The 27,362-nt window shown below is 44.8% G+C and overlaps 1 long non-coding RNA gene across 1 annotated transcript; it reads left to right on the top strand.

The window, feature by feature from the left end:
• Nucleotides 1-27,006, top strand: LOC144680347 (uncharacterized). The gene is made up of 3 exons (XR_013576543.1): nt 1-110; nt 200-292; nt 26,900-27,006. It is a non-coding gene; the product is annotated as an uncharacterized LOC144680347 (long non-coding RNA).
• Nucleotides 27,007-27,362: the final 356 nt, after the last annotated feature.

Genomic DNA, 27,362 nt, shown 5'->3' with positions numbered 1-27,362 from the left:
CCATTAGATATTTCTGTTGGCAAGAAAAGGGGTACGGAACTGAGTGGAGCTGAGCTTCTTCTCTCCATTCCACCTGGAGACACCTGAACTTGCTGTATTTCTGAGTTCTAGTAATTAGCATATTTGGATTTTCCATGCATTCCATCACTTTCTATTCATTTTCCTATTGATGCCAGTCACAAGCTTGTACACTTTTCAGCATCTCCCCTGCCCAGCACCATATTCATCTGCATGAGGAACTCAAAGGAAGAAGCCAGAAAAGCATAAGAAAACTGCATAGCCCAGGCTTAAGGTTAGTACAACACTTAAAATTCCTTTGTACTTTATACTATTTACTTACAAAACTGCCAGTTTGCATACATGCCAACTGTTCAGCAAAGGCTGCTGTTTAGTTAACTATTTTGAGGACATATTCTGATATGTTTCTTTGTGCTACCTCAGTCAACATGGCAGAAGAACTGTGACAGAGGCCTCACAGAAGGGCCAATCCCCACCTGCCACTCTGTGGCAACCTGCAACATAGATCTATGTACATTATGGATTTAGAAAGCCAGTCTGAGTGTAGCACATTGGATTGTGGTGCACAAGTGAATAGGAGTAGGCATAAGTGGTCTAGCAGTGGGAAGCTGCTGGCTGAAGGGTGAGATTACCTCCATCTGACCTGTGACAAGAAAAAATAAGTGAAACATGATTGCAACCCAGTATGATATCAGCTGTTCTTACTCACATACTAATATCTCAATGATCTACAATGAACTGGAAACTGCCCCTCAACCAGAAGTCCACATGAAATGCAAATGGTTCTTGAGCCATCTTGATGCAACTTTACACCCCAAAATTCGATGCACTTGGATAAGGGGAGGTGAATCAGCACCAGCAATTAACACATATACCAAAAAAGGTATTGCAACACATTGGGATAAGGCAACATCTCGTACCCATGCTGCTTCCTGTTCATTTCGCTATTTCGTTTTTATTCACCAGTTATAACTTACGGATAAATCAGGCCAATATGTAAAGTTAACTCCAGAGGTGAACATTGAACAGAAAAGCACAATAAAAGACGTGAAAAAGAGGAAACCAAAGGCACAACAGAATATTTCCAGCTGTAAACATTACTTATGGTATAAATATGCGACCAAAAACACTTTCTTGAAGATGATACAATTTATGAAAAGAGGTAGAAACTAAATAGAAACAATATAGTGACAGATAGATTCCTCTGATTACAGAAAATAAAAACTGAATTTTGCAACTACACTTACATTAGGAGAAGCCTGTGTTCCTGCTAAAAAAGAAAGTCAGTGGCACTAGTGATGGACAAGAAGCCTTTTTCTGCTGCAGGAATCAATTTGTTTCTCTGTTTTAAAAGAGAACTAACAAAATAAAATAGAGGCCCATATTTTCCCTGAAATGGCTGAAAATTCTAAGTCCTGAATGGTAAGTTCTATTTTTTGTGGGAGTGGAATTGGCCCAGGCTTGTGCTGGCATTTAAACCACCAGCTGCTTCCAATGAAGTGGGACTTTGGAAAGCCTGGAGTGTGAAACTTGGAGTGTGCAGATTAGACTAGGTAAGAAGAGGTCTGAATTTGGATAGCCAGGGTACCCCTTTGGAGGGTTAAGGTACCCTTTGGATATGGTCCCGGGACACCTTTGGGAGAGATAAGGCACCTTTTGGGATTATTAAAAGTGGATATGATTATGAACGTTTTATGTACAAACTCATTGAAACTGTCAAACTGTTAAAGAACTGTCCAACAGTCAAAGAACTGCCCAGCTGTCAACTGCCAAAAAGAACTGCCCAGCTGCTAAAGAACTGTCCAGCCGTCAAATAACTGTCCAGCTATCAAAGAACTGCCAAAGAACTGTCCAGCTGCTAAAGAACTGTCCAGCTGTCAAAGACCTGTCCAGCTGCTAAAGAACTGTCCAGCTGTCAAAGACCTGTCCAGCTGCTAAAGAACTGTCCAGTTGCTAAAGAACTGTCCAGCTGTGAAAGAACTGTCAAGCTGCTAAAGAACTGTCCAGCTATTAAAGAATTGTCCAGCTGTCAAAGAATTGTCAAAATATCAAGAAACATTCAAAATGGAGAAGGAACAGTCAAAGCTGTCAAGGAGCTGTCAAAGCTGTCAAGGAGCTGTCAAAGCTGTCAAGGAGCTTTCAAAGCAGTGAATGAGCTTGTCAAAGGATACAAGGTGAGTTGGGCTTGGAAGGAGTAAGGGCAAAGGGTAATGTGTGGAGGCAAGGGTTGGCATGATTGGCACTAAGTTGGAAGAGAGGCTATAAAGGGCCATGGGTATTCAGGGAGGCAAGGTGATATGGGGACCATGAGGTTGGGTAGAGGGGGCATGAATTGGCATAGGGGCTATGAGGGGCCATAGGGTGTGGATGGGGGGCCATGAGGTGGCATAGTTTGGCATTAACGGGGCATGGGGAGTGTGTGGGGAGATGAGGTGAGGTCTAAGGGCTGAAGGGATGCTTTTGTTGTTTATTTCAACACAGTGCCAGAGCATAGAGGTAGGCGTTCCACCTGGCCCATCTCCACACCCGGCAACTTCCGCACTTGTTCCGGGGGCAGCAGTCCTGATTTCCAATCCAGCCTGCCCCACCGGAAAGAAAATCCGACCTGCAGGTGGCTATTTTATAGGTCGGGTTCACAGCAGGGAATTCTCCTATCTCTATGAACCCAACCCATGTGCGAAAATCTAGGCCAGAATTATTTGCGATTTGGTCTTGAGGCGGAGTCCGAGGACTTCAGATCCACTTAGCAACATGATGGCAAGATCATTGTAACTGCATGAGAAATAACATGACTTTTTGATGAGATAGCAAGCCTGTTTTAAAGACTGTTAAATGAAAAATCTTGTTTATTTTGTATAGTATTCTATCTAATAATTTATCAGGAGATTCACAACACCATGAGAAGTACAAACACTGTTCCTCAAATAAAATTTTAAGAAACATACCAAAACAACAAGACAGGAAATCTGTATCTTCTTGTCTCTGGCAAGAAAATGGCACACTTTTAATAATTTGTTGACGGGACGTGGGCATCGCTGACTAGGCCAGTATTTATTACCCACCTCTAATTACCCTTGAGAAGGTGGTGGTGAGCTGCCTTCTTGAACTGCTGATCTTCATCTGGTGTAGGTACATCCACAGTGCTGCTAGGGAGGGAGTTCCAGGGTTTTGGCCCAATGACATTAATCCCAACATTGACCCTCAGGTGGATTTTACCAGTCCTCTAGGAGTGGGCTGAGAGGCGATTGGGATGAGGGTGGTGTAAAATGTCGAGGCAAAGCAAGGGTGGAGTGCTCATTATCTTCCTTTCACCATGGCATTTGACCAGTGACACAAAGTGACAGCCCTCCTGACCACTGGCATTTTACCATCCTGTCAGACTCCCAGTAGGCTCAGGTGAGTGTTGCTCCTATTTGGGCACTCTGTGACCCATGGAGGGAGCACCCCAGCAGAAGTAGCCAACCCAAGGCAACCGTCACTGCCCTCACTAATTACCATCACCCTCGCCAGGGCTTGCCTGACTGGCCCCAGTGTCCCCCAGACCCTACTTACCTGGTTGTGAGGACGCTGTCCATCCATGGCATATTTGACTTTCAGGCACAGTCTCAGCAGTGGCCTCCACTCCTGGTCGTGCTGGTGAGACAGCTGAGCTGCTGACCTCCAATTGAGCAGCAGATCTTAGGGGTGGGCACCCATCCTTTAAAGGGACTGGAGCCTCAATAGCAATTAATAAGCTACCGGGTTACTGAATGCCTGAAAAATGTGGCCAAGGGACCCACAAGTGACGGACCAGGGTTGCCCGCCGCCCCTCCAATCCCATCGCCACCTGCTGTGGTTTCGGACCAGTCATCCGGGCCCCTACCATGCCAATAGAATTTTAAGAAAATGCTATGGCAGACAAAGCATAAACCTTGAATGGGTAAATAAACTGTCCAACAACAAGAACAAATAACATATTGTCCAGTATCATGCTAAATCATACAGATTAAGAAAGGTCCACATTTAATTTCTGTTCCGTGCTTTGCTAGCTAGTTTCAACTAAAGCAATTTAAGCCTCAGTACTAGCCTGAGCTATGGAGAGGAGAAATCAGCCAAGGTTCCTGCTCCTGGTTGCTAGCTCATGCTTAAAAATTTAGATAGCGGGAGAGGACAGGTTTAGGCTCGGTGATATTGTATTTGGTATAACATTCAGATAAAATTCATTGCCTCAACACACATTTTAATAACAGCCTTTCAGATGAAGTATCAGAAGGTTGGTGGTGCCAACAGATGTGGTTGTCCTATACACAGTAACCCTTATATTGTTGAATAACTGCCCATATTAACACATTTATGCAACTTGTGCTCAAAGTGTTAAAGAAGAAAGGGAAGTGTCTTTCTGACGTTCCAAAGCATTTTACAGCCAATGAAGTACTTCTTGAAGAATAGCCACAGCTGTAATGTAGGACATGCAGCAGCTAATTTGCAAAAAGCAAGCTCCCACAAACAACAATGTGATAATGACCAGGTAGTATGCTTTGTGATGTTGATTGAGGATAAATATTGGCCAGGACACCAGGGATAACTCCCTGGCTCTTCTTTGAAATAGTGCCATGGGATCTTTTACGTCCACTTGAGAACTGGTTGGGCCTTGGTTTAATGTCTCTTCTGAAAGGTGGCACCTCCAACAGTGCAGCAGTACTTGCTCAGTACTGCACTGGAATGTTAGCCTTGATTTTCGTCCTTAGATCCTGGAGTGGGACTTAAACCCACAACCTTTTAACACAGAGGCAAGAGGCCAACTGAACCACAGCGGAAACACACTGCTGCACTGATTTTGATCACCTGAGGGAGTCAGGACGGAATTTGTCAGCAGTAAGACCAGAAAATGTTGCAACTACTCAGTAGGACAGGCAGCATCTGTGCAGAGGGAAACAGAGTTAATGGGCAGGATTTTAGACACCCGCCTGCCACTGGGATCATCCGGTCCCGCTGCAAGTCAATGGACTTCTGGCTGGGGCTCCGCCTCACCTGCGGTGGGTCCCACCCGCGAGGGGGCAGGAAAATCCCGGCCGATGTTTCAGTTTGATGATCTTTCATCAGGACTTCAGCCAGGCGGAGGGATGAATGGGAACATGGCCCTCTGTTCAAGGAAGAAGTGGAAGGCCTGCAAGTCCCTAGTGCTGAACTAGGAAAAAATCAGTTCTCCTGGTCAAGAACAGATAGATCAAAGATGTATCTTTTGTTCTTGCCCCCATGCTCCCTACTGCCCTTTCCATGTCCCTCTTCTTGCTTAAAATCTGTTACATCTTTAACTTCTTTCAGTTCTTTGTTCCAGTCTCAATCAGGTCCCCTCCCTCACCTCTTTTTCCATACATTGATCACTGTATCAGTGCCATTTCCTGCTCTCACCCAAATAGACAAAAAATTCCCAACCTTGCTCCCAATTTCCACCCTTCCCTCACCTTCACATGGTCCACCTCTGATTCTTCCGTGACCTTCAGTGACTTCTCCATTTCTGGGGATGGCCATTAACCAATACCCACTGTTAGCCCACTGCACATGTCGGTGCAAACTCGATGGGCCGAAGGGCCTCTTCTGCACTGTGTGATTCTGTGATTCTGTGAATGGAACCTTGGCTGCACTTTCTCCTATCTCACTTCCTATAAGGACTCTATTCCATTCTCGCAGTTTCTCCATCTCCATCCCATCTGTTATGACTTTATCACTTTCCATATCAATGCTTCCGATATGTCTTCCTTTTTCCTCAGCCAAGAATTGGCCTCCACCAGGGTTGTCAGGGCTTTCTATTGAGTCTGTCCCACTTCCTGCAGTCCTGCTCTTAGCCCTTCCCCTTCCTCCCAGAATCATGATTATGTTCCCTTTGCCCTCGCCTTTCACCCCACCAGCCCTTTTTAAGGGATCACTTTCTGCCACCTCCAGATTACTGCCACCATCAAGCACAATTTCCCCTCCCCTTTCATCATTCTGAAGAGACCAATCCCTTTGTGACAACCTGGTCCACTCCTCAGTCATCCCTAATACCCCCTACCCTTCCTACTGCAACTTCTTATGGCAGTGAGGATAGGCTTTTTTACCCAGAGGGTGGTGACGGTCTAGAATGCACTGCCTGGGAGGGTGGTGGAGGCAGATTGCCTCACATCCTTTAAAAAGTACCTGGATGAGCACTTGGCACGTCATAACATTCAAGGCTATGGGCCAAGTGCTGGTAAATGGGATTAAGTAGGTAGGTCAGGTGTTTCTCATGTGTCGGTGCAGACTCGATGGGCCAAAGGGCCTCTTCTGCACTGTGATTCTGTGATTCTGATTCTGATTCAGTGCAGGAGATGCAGCACTCTCTTTTTACCTCCTCCCCTCTCACTGTCCAAGGCTTCAAACACACCTTCCTAGTGAAACAGTAATTTTCTTGAAGTTCTTTCAATTTAGTATATATTATTTGCTGCTTACAATGCAATCTCGCCTGTTCTGGGGCGACCAAACACAGATCGGGTGCAACAAAAACAGAAAATGCTGGAAAAACTCAACTGGTCTAACAGCATCTGTGGGAGAGAGAAACAGAGTTAACGTTTTGTGTCCGTATGATCCTTCTTCAGAGCTGAGTGGGTGTCCACCCTGTGGAACTCTCTTCAATTCGTAAACATAGTCCCAAGCTTCCAGCTGCCTGCAATTTTAATATCCACCCGACCGTCACTCTGACCTTTCTGGTCTCAGCTTCCTACCCTGTTCCAATTAAGTTCAATATGAACACACGGAATAGCACCTCATCTATTGATTACTGTACATATTTTACAGCCTTCCAGACTCAACATTGAGGTCAATAATTTCAGATCATTACTTCTGCCTCCATGTTGTCAGATTGCAAGGGCTGGTAATGATTCTGTTTTCCCATTTACACTTCCCTTCTAGAGCCATTTTTCTTTCTTTCTATGTCTCACTTCCATCCCTTTTCTCATTTAATCTCTCCAGTTTTTCACGCTATCACAGACCTTCCCTTTTGTTCTTTGCCCCCTCCCCTGCCTCTGTACTTGCTTAAAGCTCGTTACATATCTAACATTTTTCCATTTCTGAGAAAAGGTAATTGACCTGAAACATTAACTCTCTTTCTCAGACCACAGATGCTGCCACTTTTTTACAAATCTGTATTTCAGGTTTACAGCATCTGCAGTATTTTGCTTTTGAATTAGGAATTTTCTTGAGTTTTTTATTACCTTATTGGCCCTTGCTTTTTAAAAATGTTTTGATGCTTTGGCCACCATGAATATGGTGAGTATGGTGAGTATGGGTAGCCTAGTTAGACCAGCTGGTCTTTACCTAGCTCTCATGTTTGTAAGTTTTCCTGAGTATAATAGCTTTCAAGTGGCCTTGGGGGAAAATTGGGAAGGAGGGGGTGACCACAATATTTTATAAATTGTCTTATGCTTTGTAACCTTCATAATGCTGAAGAATTTCCTATTTTATGTGACTTGTGCTTTAAGAAAACCATTTTCATAATCTCAATCCATTTCAAGAAGCAAATATTTTGAGGTTATCTAAGTAGCATCAAGAGTGTCAAAAAATGTTGGCTAGATAAACCCTCAATTACAGAGACCAATCACTAAGCTTTGACTTGGCAATGCTAAATTACAATCTATTATCAAAGTAATTTAGCTATCATCTGAGATTCCAAAGTATTTCATTAATCGCAACATTGTTCTTCATCAAAAATGTTGTTATGTGCTCTCAGGCTATGCAGGTTGTTGAGACCTGTGCCCCTTTGTTTAAAACATCTGTCATTCCTTTATCTGTTGGCTTGATGTTCTTTAGTGTTTTAGGATGCTTTGAGGCTATGGTGTGAGAAACCAGGAAGTTCCCTTGTTAAACATTATAGGACGAATCACTTCGCTGTCAAAAGTAAAGCAATTTTGCAACCTTTATCAAGCTTGCAAGTATATATGGTTTCTAGTAGAATATACAATTCAGATTGGAGGCATACAAACAGGTCCAAATCAACACCACCAGGCAGCACTCTCAGCTTTGAGCCAGTAGATTGTGGGTCAGACAATCTAGAGACTGGTGGGAGTGCTACCCTATTGAAAGTGCCACCTTTCAGATGAGATGTTAAATTGACCCCCTTCAGCTCTCGTGGGGGCACATAAAAAACCCATGGCACAATTGCAAAGAAAAGCAGGGGAGTTATCCCAGCTGTTCTAGCCAATACTTAGCCTCAGTCAACATTACGAAAGCATCTTAAATGGTCTGGATCCCAGATGGTTGTATCCTGGAGGTACCCTGGAAGATATGCTGGGGTCCCCTCGGAAGTCCCCATGCACTAATTACACGGGAATTGCCCGGGAAGTTTCAAGTTCCATTGGGCAATTACCCTGCATCTGGAACCCTCCGAAACTCTGACTTAGAGACGAAGGCTTTGGATGGTTCGGACTCACTTAACAGAATAGTTGACCAGGAAATGTTAGAAGGATTAAAACCAGTTCTAACTACTGCGTAACTATACCCTCCCAACCAACCCTCCCACTTTCCACTGGCCACCCAGCCTACCACCCGCCCGATCACCCGACTCATCCCTGACTCCTGACTATCCCCTCACCCCCAACTAGCCTCCCAACCCCTGTCTACCCCCCATCTCTGACTACTCTACCAACTGGTCCCCACCCCCCTACTACCCTCCCAACTCCCTGATTACCCCCCAACCGCTGACTACCCTCCAGACCCTATGACTAACCCCCAAATATCATCTCTATCCCTGACTGCTGCTCCCAACACCCAAAGACTCCCCTGACTAAACTACCCACTCCCTCATTACCCTCCAAACCCCTACCCTACCCCCTCACCTATTTAGCTGCCACCCTACTCCCTCACCTACTTACTTTACACAATGCCTTTCTCTCCGAAGTTTGTCAAAGTGATTTGGGACATTTAAACTCACTAAAATACGGCAGCTAGTGCGGTAACAAAGTGGGGTGGAGGGGGTGCGAGGCTTGGTTTTCCCCAATGCTCCTACACTATAAAGGAAGGACTCCAGAAGCAGGTACGCTCCACATTTTTCAGGATGCCTGGTTTGGAAGTCCAGGTGGGAAATGTGGAGCTCCAGTGCAAGGTAAGTCAATAGGAATGAAGTGACAATCTGATGGCGATTGCCACTCTTCAGAAGATTTGGCCCATCATCCGATCATGCTCACACTGCTGTTTGTCAGAGCTTGGTATATGTAAATTGGATGAGTCTTTCCTATAGTACAACAGTGACTACACCTCAAAAAGTAATTAATTGGCTATAAATTGGGCCCTCTTGAGATTGGGAAAGGCTATATGTAGGCAAATGCAAATTATTTTTTCTAAATCATTACAACACAGCTCTGAAGTAAGGAAATTATTGAAAATAGGGGAATTTGTGATGAAAACTGAATGAAAAAAATAAGTGTTCATTATTTTAAAGATTATTTAGATCATTTTCAAATGCTTAATCATTTGCGTGGACCAGGGTATACATTAATAATTTTCTTGAAGGGAACTATATCACTGAAACTCCTCAATTAATCATTACATCCTTTGTGGAACATTCACACATTTGTCTTAACAAGAATTCATATCGAGAGGATAAAAGTTTTTTGTAATTGCTGGTTTAAGATGCCGTTAAGTCACGGCACCTGTTAAACAGTCAATGAAAGGTGGAATTTTCCCTGAATTGCATGAAGTGCAGTGGCGCCCAATGGCTTTTGCACCATATTGACCCCTTCCCTGTGTGTCCCACCTCACTAATAATGCATTCACAGGAAACACGCTGGATTGCTGGTGGGGGGGCCTCGCATTTGCCGGACACGCTGTCACCTAAGTGCCATATTTAAAGTGTGCCAGAGCGCAGCCTACTTCATGCCTCCAGAGCAGGATCGTTCCAGGCGACAGATGACCCCGAAGCCAAAGAAGATAGCAGCCTTCAAATGTAGTAACGCCTCACTGGAGCGTCTTTTGGACACCACTGAGGCCTGCTGTGATGTCCTCTGCCCCCACTCTGGCCGCAGGAGGTCCACCAGAGTCACTAATCTGGTCTGGGAGGCGATGGCAGCAGCAGTCAGCGCCAACGGAGCACACAAGAGGTCAGCCATCTAGTGCAGGAAGAGGATGAATGATCTCATTCTTTCCGCCAGGATAAGTCAACTACCTCATCACTCTCAACTCACACACTCACAAACCCATCGCACAGCCACAGGGATCTCACACCTCAAGGGGCAACACCATTAACTCTCACACACACCCTCAAATCTCCGTCAGGCTCTTATCCTCTGCAGCTCACATCCTCATCCCGTCCATGGCTCCACTCACTACAGAAACATTCCACACATACTTATCATCTACCCTGGCATGTCCTGCTCACACTCTCTCCATCTGCTTTCATGCAGGAGAAGCTGGCTCACAACAGGAGGGAGAGGCCCCAGACCAGGGTGGAGTGCCCAAAATTAGGCCCCTCACTCACTTTCAGGAGCGTTCCATCACACTGGCTGGTGATGTACACTGTTCCTGCGCCAGAAGTGAGGTCGGCTGCGAACGCCCACATGAGGATCCTCTCTCAACACAACTGTGAGTGCTCTCTCTCCTGTTTTTGACTCTGCTGCCATGCACTAATTATCTCTACTTTGGTTCACAGGGGCTCTGCCAAGTGACCAACACCCTCAGCCATCCAGTCCCTCGGCTCCATCCAACTCCTCATCTCCAGCCTAAGAGGACATCTCTTCCATTGAGGAGCTGAAAAACCCATCACAGCGCTTACCCACACCTTCCAGCAGCGTAGAGACACACACCTCAGTGGAACTTAGACCTAGAGCAAGCGCGGGGTCACAATCTGGTGGCCACCGGATGGATACGTATCCGTAGCAGGATGAGGCAGGTTCAGCTGAGCTCCCCGGCACTCAGAGAACTGCTGGGGAAGAGGCATCTGTGAGGTCTGAGTTAGATGACGGGCCTCTGGATCCAGCCTTCCAACTCATCGTGGAGAGTCAGCAGAAGGCAGGGGAACATCACGCAGAGCTGTTGGATGTCCTCATCAGAATGGCACGTGAGTCGGAGGAGTGTGTCTGTCTGCTCTCTCGTGAAGTGGTGCCCACATGTGCACTTATGGAGGTCTCCATGGGAAGGATGGCGGACGCCATGAAAACCCTGATCCAGCAAAGCGCAGAAACACGCGCAGACCTGCATTCCATCAGGGTAGCCATGGGTGAGTTCCTGCAGTGGCAACACGAGAGGGAAACGGGGCACCTCGACATCCCTTCAGGTGCTCCTTCCCCTCAAGGAGTTAGGCCATGGCCCTCGGGCACCCGAAGGGAGGAGGAGTGACAGCTGGACATCTCTGGGTCATCCACTCAGGAATCTTAGAGGCTGTTCACTCCCTCCGAGTCCCCTTTGCTTGTGAGCCCCTCTGCCACTGCAGAAGGAGCAGCTGGCCCACAGGAGGACAGGCAAAGCAAGCCAGAGCCTTCCAGGCTTCACCTCTCCGGAGGACGCATGCCTGTCACCAACAGGGACAACCATTGCAGAGGCTGTCTCTACCCCTGCTGCAGATGTCAGGACAGCACCTAGAAGAAGTGGTAGGCTTAGAAACATCAAGACATTTTGATCATAAGTGGTTGCATGAGTGAAAGCATTTTGTCACTTTATAATTTGAAAATATATTCACTTTCACTGAATAATGTGTAATGTTTGTCTTTCAGCTTCATTGGCAGGCTTCACAAGTATTCCCCCTGCATCTCCCCCCCTCTAGCAGTTCAACTGCACACAGCCAGACCAGGAGCGAATCTGGAGGGAGAATTGTGTGTGTGTGTGGCAGGGCCTTCCCGAGCCTCATGCAAATACTCTCCCACGTATGTGGAACCTTCACCCACACACTCATCTCACTGTCCCAAGCATTTTCAATGCTGCCTGCTGGGGTTCTCATTCAGTTGTCCATCTGAGCTGACCTGCATCTCCGCCCACCCACTGATCACACTCCCATGCAGCACCTGTGCCCGCCCAAAACGAGGCTCAGCCCACTTTTGATTTATGCAATATGGTAGTCAGTAAGTTTCTGATAAGCTCCCCCAATCTTTCCCCTCCTCCAGTCACCCATGTCCTTTCCCCATCATAGTGGACCCCCCTGGCATTACCTTCCACCTCCCCACCGTTACCCTACAGCCCGAAACCTTCTCCTTCCAGAATGTCCAGGTGAACATGCACATTCCCTACCTTCCTGAAAATTCTGCCCCCATCCACATTGGTCTCCCCAAATTTCTCCTTCCCACCCCCAGAGTCTGAGTTTGCCTCCATGACCCCACCAACCAGCCTTGCTGCCCTTCTACCACTACTGTCACACCCTCACCCTCCCACCCTCGCCCTACTGGCTCACTCTGCCCCCTCTCATACTCACCATTCCCTCCTACTACGCCCACCCTGAGTTCGTGCCCCAGGAGGCAGTTATTGGCCCCACAGGCACCTCCCTTGTACGTTCACCTGGACATTCCAGCCCCCTTACACTATTATGCCTCTGTACATCTTCCTCAGCCCTTAAACCTTCCTCCCACCTTACACCTTTCCCTAGTTTAAAATAATTTGGCAGGGACACAGGGTGGAGGTACAGTCGGGGGTGAAGCACAGTGCAACATAGAAGAGAAACTAAGTCAGTCTGGAAGGCAGAGCAAATATAGACCTGTTAAGGCACAAGGGAATAATGCATGGCTGGATTGCATCTATTTTAATGCAAGGAATCTTACAAGTAAGGCAGATGAATTGAGGGCGTTGATTAACACATTGGAATATGATATTGTTGCTATCACAGAGACATGGTTGAGGGAAGGGCAGGACTGGCAGCTTAATATTCCAGGTTATAGAATCTTCAGGCATGGCAGGGGGTGGGGGTGGGGGTGGTGGGGGTGTAAAAGAGGAGGTGGCATTGCACTGTTCATCAAGGAGTCAATTATTGCATTAAGGTGGGATGGTATCTTAGAAGGTTCCTCAAATTAGGCCATATGGGTAGAACCTAAAAACAAAAAGGATGCAATCACTTTGCTGGGAGTGTATTATAAGCCTTCAAACAGCCAGGGGGAGATAGAGGAGGAAATATGTTGGCAAATCTCAGAGAAGGGTAAAAATAATAAGGTAATAATAGTAGGGGTTTTCAACTTCCACAATACTAACTGGGATAGTCTTAGTGTGAAAGGCTTAGAGGGGGTGGAATTGTTAAAGTGCATCCAGGAGAGCTTTTTGAGCCAGTACATAGAAAGTCTTACAAAAGGGGCAGTGCTGGACCTAATCTTAGGGAATGAAGCCGAGCAAGTGGTAGAAGTGTCAGTGGGGGAGCATTTCAGGGATAATGATATAAGATTTAAGGTAGTTATGGAAAAGGACAAATATGGACCAGAAATAAGAGTCCTGAATTGGGGGAAAGCCAGTTTCAGTATGATAAGAGAGGATCTGGACAAAGTGGACTGGGAGCAGCTATTTGTAGGAAAGTGAACATCAGACCAGTGGGAGTCATTCAAAAAGGAAATAGTGGGAGTTCAGGGCCAACGTATTCCCGTAATAGTGAACGGTAGGACTAACAAGTCCAGGGCACCCTGGATGTCAAGGGATATAGAGGATTGGATAAGGGAAAAAAGGAAGCTTATGGCAGATACAGAGGGCTGAAAACAGCAGAAGCCTTAGAGGAGTACAGAAAGTGTAGGGGGGTAGTTAAAAAAGTAATTAGGAGAACGAAGAGGGGACATGAAAAAACATTGACAGGCAAGAATAAAGGAAAATCCCAAGGCATTTTATAACTATATTAAGGGCAAGAGGTTAACCAGGGAAAGAGTAGGGCCAATTAGGGATGAAAGTTGCAATCTGTGCTTGGAGCCGGAGGACGTAGGTGAGGTTTTGAATGATTACTTTTCCTCTGTGTTCACTATGGAGAAGGACAATATAGGTGTAGGAATCAGGGAGGTGACTGTGATATACTTGAACAAATTAGCATTGAAACGGAGGAGGTATTAGCGTTTTTAGTGGGCTTAAAAGTCGATTCGTACCCAGGGCCAGATAAGGTATATCCCAGGCTGCTATGTGAGGCAAGGGAGGAGATTGCAGGGGCTCTGACTCTAATTTTCAAATCCTCTCTGGCCACAGGAGAGGTGCCAGAGGACTGGAGGATAGAGAATGTGGTACCATTATTCAAGAAGGGCCCACCCTCCTGAGACCTCCCTTCCCATCCCTGCCGTAAGACTCCACATTTACTTTCATCCTGGTCCTGGCACTTAAAATCTGGGGATTCAGTGTAGTCCCAGCAGTGACCACTACTCCCAGTTACATTGGTAACCTATGATAAAATCAGTGAGCATTTTTAAATAAAAGTTAATTTAGGAGAAGCTGTGACAGTTTGTTAAAAGAAAATTCATTTATGACTAATTTAATTGCCCCTTTTGAAGAAATTACCAACTGAATAGATGAACAGAATATAGTAGATGCAGTGTGTAAATGGATTTTCAGAAGGCATTCAATAAGGTGCCCCCACAAGCAACTTGCTAGAGTAATTTAAACAGCCGAGCCTTCAAATTTTGCAAGATCGGATCACTTACAACTTCAATGGGAGCACAAAATAAATGCAAGTCATTGTTGTTATCAACGCAATTCACAGGTTCTGCTAGTTTTCTGTCATAACAACATATGAAAGAAACTTGACAATTACATAGAAACATAGAAACTAAGAGCAGGAGTAGGCCATTCGGCCCTTCGAGCCTGCTCCGCCATTCATTATGATCATGGCTGATCATCCAACTCAATAGCCTGCTCCCACTTTCTCCCCATATCCTTTGATCCCTTTTGCCCCAAGAGCTATATCTAACTCCTTCTTGAAAGCTTACAATGTTTTGGTCTCAACTACTTTCTGTGGTAGTGAATTCCACAGGCTCACCACTCTCTGGGTGAAGAAATTTCTCCTCATCTCAGTCCTAAATGGTTGACCCCATATGCTCAGACTGTGACCCCTGGTTCTGGACTCCCCCACCATAGGGAACATCCTTCCTGCATCTACCCTGTCTAGTCCTGTTAGAATTTTATAGGTTTCTATGTGATTCTTCTCATCCTTCTGAACTCCAGCGAATATAATCCTAATCGACTCAATCTCTCCTCATATGTCAGTCTCGCCACCCCAGGAATCAGTCGGGTAAACTTTCGCTGCACTCCCTCTATAGCAAGTTCTGGCACTATTTCTATGAGAGAATGGTAAAAGCAGATTTAATAGAAGTTTCTACAATTATGAAAGGTTTTTGAAAGGGTGCCTTGAAAAAAAAAAACATTTCCTCGGGTTGGAGAGTTAGTGACAAGGGATCAACAATATAAAAATGACACTAAGGCCAAATTTCCATCTGCGAGTCAGGTGTGCAGAGTTGGGAACAAAATAAAGTTCCAAATGTCTGTTGCAGCCTTCACTATATTGAAAAAAAGATGCATTCATAAAAGCCCATTTACCACATTTACATTCCTTCAATTACATAAACCCTTATAACAAAGTGACCTGTAAAGTGATGGAAGGAACCATCAAGTGCTATCAAGTGGCACTTGCTTAGTAATAGCCTGCCCACTGACGCTCAGCTTGTGTTCCGCCAGGGTCACTCAGCTCCTGATCTTTTTATAGCCTTGGTTCAAACATGGACAGTAGAGCTGAACTCCAGGGGTGAGGTGAGAAGTGAATGCCCTTGACATCAAAGCAGCATTGGACTGAGTGTGACTGAGGGAGCCCTGGCAAAACTGGAGTCAATGGGAATCAGGGGGTAAAATCTCTACTGGTTGGAGTCAGACTTAGCACAAAGGAAGATGGTTGTGGTTGTTGCAAGCCAATCATCTCATTTCCAGGACATCACTGCAGAAGTTTGTTAGGGTAGTGCCCTAGGCCCAACCATCTTCAGCTGCTACATCAATGACCTTCCTTCCATCATAAGGTCAAAAGTGGGGATGTTCGCTGATGGTTGCACAATGTTCAGCACCATTCGCAGCTGTTTAGATACTGAAGCAGGTCATGTCCAAATGCAGCAAGACCTAGACAATATCCAGGCTTGGGCTGACAAGTGACAAGTAACATTCACGCCACACAAGTGCTAGGCAATAACCATCTCCAACAAGAGAGAATCTAACCATTGGCCCTTGACATTCAATGGCATTCCATCACTGAATCCCCCATTATCAACATCCTTGGGGGGGAGTTACCATTAACCAGAAACTGAACTGGACTAGCCATATAAATACTGTAGCTACAAGAGCAGCCAGAGGCTAGCAATCTTGCGGTGACTAACTCACCTCCTGACTCCCAAAAGCCTGTCCACCATCTAGAAGGCACAAGTCAGTAGTGCAATGGAATACTCTCACTTACCTGGATGAGTGCAGCTCTAACAACACTCAAGAAGCTCGAACCATTCAGGATAAAAAAACCCGCTTGATTGGCATCAGCGTATACCATCTACAAGATGCACTGCAGGAACTCACCAAGCCTACTTAGACAGCACCTTCCAAACCAATGACCACTACCATCTAGAAGGACAAGACAACAGACTGATGGGATCACCACCACCTGGAAGTTTCCCTCCAAGCCACTCACCATCCTGACTTGGAAATATATTGCTGATCCTTCCCTTTTGCTGGGACTCTCCTGGAACTCTCTCCCTAACAGCACTGTGGGTGTACCTACACCACATGGACTGCAGCGGTTCAAGCAGGCAGCTCACCACCACCTTCTCAAGGGCAATTAGGGATGGGCAATTAATGCTGGTCCAGCCAGCAATGCTCACATCCCGTGAACGAATAAAAAAAACAAATTTCATTCAAACGTACAATCCCTTATAATCAGAAGCATTGGAGTTCATCATCCCACTTCAAAAAGTCTATAACCACATGTAGCTGTCAATCAAACTATGATTGATTGGCTGGCTGGCTGGCAGAAAACAGAGTATGCATCAATTGATTGGCAGCATGTGATGAGTGGAGTCCTGTGCTGGGGCCTAAACTTTTTATAATTTGCGTCAATGACTTAGATGAGGGGAGCAAAGACGTGGTAGCTAAATTTGTAGATGACACAAAGATAGGCAGGAAAATATGTTGTGAAGAAGACATAAGGAGTTTGCAAACGGATATAGATAAGTTGAGTGAGTGGGAAAAAATCAGGCAGATGGAGTATAATGTTGGAGAATGTGAAGTTGTTCACTTTGGCAGGAAGAATGAAAAAGCAGAGTATTACTTAGACGGAGGACGATTGCAGATTTCCGAGGTGCATAAGGATCTAGGTCTTTTTGTGTATGAGTCACAAAATGTTAGTATGCAGGTACAGTGTGTAATCAAGAAGGCTAATGGAATGCTGTTCTTTATTACGAGAAGAATTGAACTGTGTGCAGTTTTTGGTCTCCTTATGTAAGGAAGGATGTAAATGCGTTGGACACAGTTCAGAAGAGGTTTATTAGATTCATACCTGGAATGAGTCTTATGAGGACAGGTTGGACAGGCTGGGCTTGTTTCCATTGGAGTTTAGATGAGTGAGGGGTGACTTGATTGAAATATATAAGACCCTGATAAAAACAAAAAACTGCGGATGCTGGAAATCCAAAACAAAAACAGAATTACCTGGAAAAACTCAGCAGGTCTGGCAGCATCAGCGGAGAAGAAAAGAGTTGACGTTTCGAGTCCTCATGACCGTGGAAAGGATGTTTACTCTTGTGGGTGAGTCCAGGGCTAGGGGGCATTGTTTTAAAATTAGGGGTCACCCCTATGGAACAGAGATGAGGAGAATTTCTTTTTCTCAGAGGGTTGCGTGACTTTGGAACTCTCTGCCTCATAAAGCGGTGGAGGTCGTGTCACTCAATATTTTTTAAGGCAGAGGTAGATAGATTCTTGTTAGGCAAGAGAATCAAAGGTCATCAGGGGTAGATGAGAATGTGGAGTTCAAAACACAAACAGGTCAGCCACGATCTTATTGAAAGGCGGAGCAAGCTCAAGGGGTCGAATGGCCTACTTCTGCTCATTTTTCATATGTTTCTATGTTTGTAAATGGCAGGCACCCTACAGTAATAATGAATGGTTGTGAATTCAGTCATGCAACAGTAAACCAGTAATGGAAATCCTCAGGCTTATGTAAGCAAGCAGAGTGAAATAGCAAGAAATGATTTTTTTTTCTTTAACATCCCAGTCATTATTTCAGAGATTTAAAGGGCAGGACTTTCAAATGCCTTGACAGCTTGACAGCTCCCTATGATAGGTGTTTTTTACAGTTCCTCTCAACACCTTTGACAGCCCACTTTGACAGGTCCTCTTGACACTTTTGACAGCTCCCTTTGATGCGTCCTCTTGACCAGTGCTTTTGACACTTTTAACAATTGATTTTGACTGATCTGTTGACAGTTCCAATGAGCTTGACAGTAATATGTTGCATTTGTATGCACAATTATGCCTTTTTTTTATCAATCCCAAAGGGCACCTTAACTTACCCAAAGGGCACCTGACCTCCACCAAAGGGTATCTTTGGGGACCCCAAGGTGTCCCTTACCTCCCCAAAGGTCTGCACTGACGTGCTGCTTAAGGCTGCATTAGAGTGTTTAAGTTGGAGTTTGGTGAGTGAGGGAGTTCACTGAAGAGGGAAGGAGGTGATCCTTTAATTTTCTACCTTTCCTCAGAAAGAAGAGTGGTGACCTTGGTAAGTAGAACCTGGTGAGTATTTCTACAGTCACTAATGTTCTCTAAACTAGATGATATAAAAGTAAAGGGAGTAATTTAACGGTAAGTCATGGCAGGGCAGTTTGGCCACATGGAATGCTCGTCCTGTGTAATGTGAGAAGTCAGGGAGATATCCAGTGTCCGTGGAGACCATTTCTGCAGCACGTGTCTTGAGCTGTGGCTACTCGAAATCTGCGTTTCAGAGCTGGAACTGCAGATGGAATCACTGTGGAGCATCTGAAAGGATGAGATCTTCGTGGATAGCACATACAGTGAGGTGGTCATACTGCAGGTAAAGAGTGCACAGGCAGAAAGGGAATGGGTCAGACAGAGTGAAAGCACTAGGCAGATAATGCAGGAGTCCTCTGGATCCTTCTCTACTTCTAACAGATTTTCCATTTTGGATACTATTGGGGGAGGTGGTTTCTCAGGGGAATGCAACAAGAGAAGTGCAAAGTCCTTGGCATGAGTGGCTCAGCTGCATGGGGTTGGGGAGAAATAAAAAAAGAGTGGGAGTGCAATAGTGATAGGGGATTCTATCGTAAGGGGAACAGATAGACATTTCTGCGACTGCAGACATGACACCAGACTGGTGTGTTGCCTTCCTGGTGCCAGAGTCAAGGATGTAACTGAGCGGCTGCAGGACACTCTGAAGTGAGATGATGAACAGCCAGAGGTCGTGGTCCATACTGATACCAACGACATAGGTAAAAAGAGGGATGAAGTCTTGAAAGCAGAATGAAGGGAGCTAGGAAATAAATTAAAAAACAGGACCTCAAAGTAGTAATCTCAGGATTACTCCCAGTGCCATGTGCAAGCAAGATCAGGAATAGGAGAATAGACCAGATTAATGCGTGGCTAAGGAGGTGGTGTAGGAGGGAAGGATTTAGATTCCTAAGGCATTGGGACCGATTCTAGGGAAGAAGTTGGACGGGTTGCACCCTAGCAGGACTGGGTACAATATCCTTGCAGCGGTAGTCGCTAGTAATGTGGCAGTGGGTTTAAACTAGACTGTCAGGAGGATGGGAACCTGAGCGGGGAGACACAAGAGAGGGAAACAAAACTAGGAATGAAAGACAGAAAAGTAGAAAGCAAAAGTGGAAGACAGAGGAAACAAGGGCTAGCAGCAAATAGATGTGTAAAAATGTTAAAAATACAAGTCTAAAGGCACTGTATCTGAATGCATGGAGCATTCATAAAAAGATAGATAAATTAACAGCATAAATAGATGGAAATGGGTACAATATGATTGCAATTACAAAGACATGGCTGCAGGGTGATCAAGGCTGGGAACTGAATATCCAAGGGTACTCAATATTTAGGAAGGACAGGCAAAAAGGAAAAGGAGGTGGGATGGCATTGCTAGTTAAGGATGAAATCAGTGCAATAGTGAGAGAGGACATTGGCTCAGAAAACCCAGATGTGGAATCAGTTTGGGTGGAACTAAGAAGCAACAAGGGGTGGAAAACATTAGTGGGAGTTGTCTATTGGCCGCCAAACAGTAGTGATAAGGTAGGGGACGGAATTAAACAGGAAATTAGAGATGCGTGTAACAAGGGTGCTACAGTAATCATGGGTGACTTTAATCTACATATAGGTTGGGCAAACCATATTAGTGATAATACTGTGGTGGATGAATTCCTGGAGTGTGTACGAGATTTGTTTTAGACCAGTACATCAAGGAACCAATTAGGGAACAGGTTATCTTAGATTTGGTATTGTGCAATGAGAAAGGTTTAATAAATAATCTTGTTTTGCGGGGTCGTTCGGGGAACAGTGGCCATGCATGATAGAATTCTTCATTGGGATGGAAAGTGAAGTAGTCTGATCTGAAACTAGGGTCCTAAATCTAAAAAAAGGAAACTATGAAGTCATGAGTCGTGAATTGGTTAAGATAGATTGGGGAAGTTCATTAAAAGGCATGATGGTGGATAGGCAATGGCTAATATTTAAGGAACGAATATATGCATATCAACAGTTATACATTCCATGTTATGCATGTGTTAAAACACAACAGGAAAAACAGCCCAACCATGGCTAACAAAAAAATTAAGGATAGTATTAGATCCAAAGAAGTGTCATATAAAGTTGCTAGGAAAACTAGCAAGCCTGAGGATTGGGAGCAGTTTAGAATTCGGCAAAGGAGGATCAAGAGATTAATCCCAATTCATACGGGGAGGCAGTGGCATAGTGGTATTGTCACTGGACTAGTATTCCAGAGACCCAGGGTAATGCTCTGGGCATCTGGGTGCGAATCTCAACATGGAGGTGGTGAAATCTGGAATGACCATGAAACTATTGCGATTGTCGTAAAAACCCATCTGATTCACTAATGTCTTTTAGGGAAGGAAATCTGCCATCCTTACCTGGTCTGGCCTACATGTGACTCCAGGTTGTGGTTGACTCTTAACTGTCCTCTGAACAAGGGGCAATAAATGCTGGCCTAGCCAGCGATACCAGCATCTCATGAATAAATGGGAAAAATTGAGATTGAACTTGCAAGAAACATAAAAGCGGAATGTAAAAGCTCCTATAAGTATGTAAAAAGAAAAAGATTAGTGAAGATAAATGTAGCACCCTTACAGTCTGAAATGGGAGAATTTTTAATAGAGAACAAGGAAATGGTAGAGGAATTAAACAATTGCTTTAGTTCTGCCTTCACAGAGGAAGGCACAGATAACTTCCAAGAAATACTAGGGAACCAAGGATCTCGTGAGAAGGAGGAATTGAAGGAAATTAACAGTGCTAAAAAAAAGCGCTGGAGAAATTAATGGGACTGAAAGCCAATAAATCCCCAAGGCTTGATAATCTACATCCCAGGGTACTAATGGAGGTGGCCATGGAAATAGTGGATGCATTGGTTATCATCTTCCAAAATTCTGTAGATTCTGGAACAGTCCTGGCAGATTGAAGGGTGGCAAATGTAACCCCACTATTTAAGACAAGAGGGAGGGAGAAAAAAGGAATTACAGACCTGTTAGCATATCATCAGTAGTAAGGAAAATGCTAGAGTCTATTGTAAAGGATGTGATAACAAGACGCTTAGAAAATATCAATGTGATTAGACAAAGTCAACGTGGATTTATGAAAGGGAAATCATGTTTGACAAACCTACCAGAGTATTTTGAAGACATAACTAGCAGAATAGATAGGGGAGAACCAGTGGCTGTGGTGTATTTGGATTTTCAGAAAGCTTTTGATAAAGTCCCACATAAAAGGTTGGTGTGCAAAATTAAAGCACATGAGATTGAGGGTAATATATTGGTATGGATTGAGAATTGTTTAGCAGACAGGAAACAGAGGAGGAATAAATGGGTCCATTTATCCACCACAGTGGCAGGCGTTGACTAGTGGGGTACCACAGAGATCAGTGCTTGGGCCCCAGCTATTCACAATATATATCAATGATTTGGATGAGGGAACCAAATGTAATATTTCCAAGTTTGCTCATGACACGAAACTTGTTGGGAATGAATAGTGAGGAGGATGTTAAGAGACTTCAAAGTGATTTAGACTAGTTGAGTGAGTAGGCAAATAGGTGGCAGATGCATTGAAACGTGGATAGATGTGAACTTATCCATTTTGGTAGAAAAAAACAGAATAGAGGAGTATTATTTAAATGGTAATAGATTGGGAAATGTTGATTTACAAAGGGACCCGGGTGCCCTTGCACACTAATCACTGAAAGCAAGCATGCAGGTGCAGCAAGTAGTTAAGAAGGCAAATGGCATGTTAGACCATAAGACCATAAGACATAGGAGCAGAAATTAGGCCATTTGGCCCATCGAGTCTGCTCCGCCATTCAATCATGGCTGATAAGTTTCTCAAACCCATTCTCCCTCCTTCTCACCGTAACCTTTGATCCCCTTACCAATCAAGAACCTATCTATCTCGGTCTTAAATACATTCAATGACCTGGCCTCCACAGCCTTCTGTGGCAATGAATTCCATAGGTTCACCACTCCTTGGCTAAAGAAGTTTCTCCTCATCTCTGTTCTAAAAGATCTTCCCTTTACTCTGAGGCTGTGCCCTCGGGTCCTAGTCTCTCCTACTAATGGAAACATCTTCCCCATGTCCACTCTATCCAGGCCTTTCAGTATTCTGTAAGTTTCAATCAGACCCCCTCATCCTTCTAAACTCTATTGTGTATAGACCCAGAGTCCTCAAACGTTCCTCATATGTTAAGACTTTCATTCCTGGGATCGTTCTCGTGAACCTCCTCTGGACCCACTCCAGGGCCAGCACATCCTTCCTGAGATACGGGGCCCAAGATTGCTCACAATATTCTAAATGTGGTCTGACCAGAGCCTTATAATGCCTCAGCAGCACATCCCTGCTTTTATATTCTAGTCCTCTCGAAATAAATGCCAACATTGCATTTGCCTTCCTAACTACCGTCTCAGCCTGCAAGTTAACCTTAAGAGAATCCTGGACTAAGACCCCCAAGTCCCTTTGCACTCCAGATTTCTGAATTCTCTCCCCATTTAGAAAATAGTCTATGCCTCTATTCTTCCTACCAAAGTGTATGACCTCACAATCCCCCACATTGTATTCCATCTGCCACTTCTTTGCCCATTCTCCTAATCTGTCTAAATCCTTCTGCAGCCTCCCCATCTCCTCAATACTACCTGTCCCTCCACCTATCTTTGTATCATCTGCAAACTTAGCCAGGATGCCCTCAGTTCCTTCATCTAGATCATTAATGTATAAAGTGAAAAGTTGTGGTCCCAACATCGACCCCTGTGGTCCACTAGTCACCGGCCGCCCTCCTGAGAAGGACCCCCTTATCCCCACTCTCTGCCTCCTGCCAGACAGCCAATCTTCTATCCATGCTAGTACCTTGCCTCTAATACCATGGGCTCTTATCTTACTGAGCAGCCTCCTGTGCGGCACCTTGTCAAAGGCCTTCTGGAAATCCAAGTAGATAACATCTATTGGCTCTCCTTTGTCTAACCTACTCAAAGAATTCTAACAGATTTGTTAGGCATGACCTCCCCTTGATGAAACCTTGCTGACTTTGCCCGATTTTACCATGCACTTCCAAGTATTCTGAAATCTCATCCTTAATAATGGACTCTAAAATCTTACCCACGACCGAGGTCAGGCTAATCGGCCTGTAATTTCCCATCTTTTGCCTCCCTTCTTAAACAGGGGGGTTACATTAGTGATTTTCCAGTCCTCTGGGACCCTCCCTGACTCCAGTGATTCCTGAAAGATCACCACAAACGTCTCCACAATCTCTTCAGCTATCTCCTTCAGAACTCTGGGGTGTAATCCATCTGGTCCAGGTGATTTATCCACCTTCAGACCTTTCAGTTTTCCTAGCACCTTCTCCTTGGTAATGGCCATCATACTCACCTCTGCCCCCCGACTCTCTTGAACTTTGGGGATGTTACTCGTGTCTTCCACCGTGAAGACTGACAGAAAGTATCTATTCAATTCCTCTGCCATTTCTTTGTTCCCCTCTACGACTTCTCCAGCGTCATTTTCCAGCGGCCCAATGTCCACTTTTGCCTCTCTCTTGCCCTTTATATATCTAAAAAAAAAACTCTTGCAATCTTCTAAAATATCTAGAAATAATTGTAGGGGAAATATTTTATCAACATCTACTAACAGATATATTAAAAGCCTAAAAGTACCACTGGCTAGTTTACCCTCATATTTAATCTTCTCCCTCCTTATTTCTTTTTTAGTTGTCCTCTATTGGTCTTTGTAGGCTTCCCAATCCCCTGGTTTCCCACTGCTTTTCGCTGCATTGTATGCTTTCTCTAGCTTTTATGCTGTCCCTGATTTCCCTTGTCAGCCATGGTTGCCTCGTCTTCCCTTTAGTATGCTTCTTCTTCCTAGGGATGAATTTTTGTTGGCCTTCATTGTGAGAGGACTTCAGTACAGCAGCAAGGGTATCTTAATGCAGCTGTACAGGGCCTTGATGAGACCACATCTGGAGTGTTGAATGCAGTTGTGGCCTCCTTACCTCCTTACAAATTGCTGTAGAGGGAGTGTAGCGAAGGTTTACCAGACTGATTCCTGGGATGGCAGGATTGTCACATGAGGGGAGACTGGGTCAGCTAGGCCTGTATTCACTGGAGTTTAGAAGGATGAGAGGTGATCTCATTGAAACTTATAAAATTCTGACAGGGCTGGACAAACTGGATGCAGGGATGATGTTTCCTCTGGCTGGTATTCTAGAACAAGGGGTCACAGTCTCAGGATACGGATTAGGCCATTTAGGATCGAGATGAGGAGAAACTTCTTCACTCAGAGGATGGTGACCCTATGGAATTCTCTACCACAGAAGGCTGTGGAGGCCAAGTCACTGAATATATTTAAGAAGGAAATAGATAGATTTCTAGACTCTAAAGGTGTCAAGGGGTATGGGGAGAGAGCAGGAGTATGGCGCTGGGATAGAGGATCAGCCATGATCCTACAGGGTTGAATTATCCCCCTGTCGGTGGGGAGGTTGATGGGCGAGCGCATACGGGCGCGCTTCCGATCGGCGCTCCCAATCGGAGGTCCGCTGCCATTTTACGTGGGTGGGCCAATTAAGGCCCGCCCAGCGTGACGTCCGCACAGAAGCGCTATGCGCTCCCTGTGCGGGCGCGGGGGGAATCCTAAAATCGTGAGTGCGCTCTTTCGCACATGCACACGAAAGAGCAAACTCATCTCCCTGAGGCTAAGTGCTGCCTCAGGGAGATCGGCTCTAAATGTGAAAAAGACAAAAATAGAAAAATAAAAATTCCCTTACATGTCCCCTCATGTGACAATGTCACGTGAGTTGGAACATGTCCATAATTTTCACAAAACCTTGATTTAACTTTTGTAAGCCCCACATGAAACCTCATCCCGCCCGTGGATGGGGTTTCATGCTTTTTCTAATCCCTGCCGGGGCTCCTGGCCTGCTCACCAACCTTAAGGTTGGACGGGCAGGTCTTCTAATTACTTAATTGACCCTGTCAATGGCCTCAATTGACTATTGACAGGTCGGCGGGCGCGCAGCTGATTTTGCTGAGCCCCCGCCTTCCTGAGAATTTAAATGAGGCGCGGTGACGTTGGGAGTTCCCCCCGACATCACCGCGCATCATTTTACGTGTCGGCGAGCAGGCCCCGCCCCCGCTCGCCGACTCGTAAAATTCTGCCCACTGAATGGCAGAACAGGCTTGAGGGGCCAAATGGCCCACTCCTGCTCCTATTTTCTATGTTTCTGACTATATTTCTATGTCTCGGGACACGATCCAAATGGGCACCCTGACTATCCAAATGAATCCACAAATTCCAAGCCTGCTCTAATCGGCACACTTTGGGTTTCACACTCCTGGGTACCAAAATTGGTGGAGGCAGCTGATGATTTAAGTGCTCTTAGCTATCTCCATAAGCCATGCATGCACAAAACATGAACCGCCCCCTTTTCCACCCCCGTGAAAATGGGAGGTGCCATGTTCATGGGCGGTACTTATAATTCCACCATTTTCGTTGTGGTGAAAATCTGGGCCTATGATAGTATGAAGAATGTTAGTTGAAATTTCTTGAACGTAGATGGCTGCTGGAGAATGCAAGGCATTGACACAGGAATGTGGGCACCATTGCATTTTTGAAGGGAAAATTGGATAAACATTTGAAGCTTACAGGGTTATATGGTGAGAAAGCAAGTCAGGTATGAAAGCAAGACAGTGAAATTAGTTTTAGATTGGCCTAGCCAAGAGCTGCAAGTCAAATGCTCTCCTTCAGTTCTGTGTACCTCCATTATTAACTGACCGCATAACAGAGAGGGTTATGAGAGAATGAAAGATATACAGCAAATTAGTGCAAAAATGATCAATACTTGAAAGATAGTGCTGTTTGAAAGACCAGCTCAGGAAACGAGCTAAAACAATCCAATAGGAGTATAGCCCATTATTTGTTACAGCTCTTTTCTGAATGTCTTTTGTTCATTACGACTAGAATGATTGTAGTTTGTCATGCTATTCTATGTAATTTTCTCCTCTTGCCTCATAACTGACCATTTCCTTATTGCCATCTATATATGTCATTCAATCTCAAAACATGAGAAAATACAATCCCTGGGCCCTAGTGTTTTGATATATAATTTCTCAAAATGGTTGAAGCTCTAATACTTTTAGGTTCCTCAAGATGAATTTGATGGGGTATGACTGGATTATTTACAAGTTTTGTTGAGTTTGTTCCTTTCCTATTTCTCCAGCGCCAACTAACCCAGGATTGCACCTCAGACCACTTTTTGCCTCTCTCATGTAACAGCTGTCTCATCTGGATCAGTAAATCGTGTATTGTTGTTCTTTAATTCCTGGTCAGTTTACTTACATTTACAAAAAATCTTCAGAATTTTCTTCTTATTCTTAAACTTCACTTTTTTGCAAGAGGATGGTTGTATGAATATTCTAGATAGAAGCATGAGAGTCTGCATAGCTGTTATTTTTCCAGTGTCATCTACCAGAACATTTAAAAAATCCATACATGTAGCCTTATTTCCCTGAGGCACCGCTGGCGTTTCAAACTTGTCTCCAAGAGATTTTTCTCTCTTAGCTTGCCTGCACTCTAAAGGATTATCTTCTTTACTTTCTTTCCCAGAAGAGACCATTATATATTGTCTGTACTTGCTACTGCTATTAAACTAAAGCACACTATAAAATAATACAAATTTCACT

Source organism: Cetorhinus maximus, chromosome 5, assembly GCF_964194155.1.
Source record: "Cetorhinus maximus chromosome 5, sCetMax3.hap1.1, whole genome shotgun sequence".
NCBI lineage: Eukaryota > Metazoa > Chordata > Chondrichthyes > Lamniformes > Cetorhinidae > Cetorhinus > Cetorhinus maximus.
The sequence above is the reverse complement of the archived record's forward strand: the minus strand, read 5'-3'. Positions and strand labels throughout refer to the sequence as shown.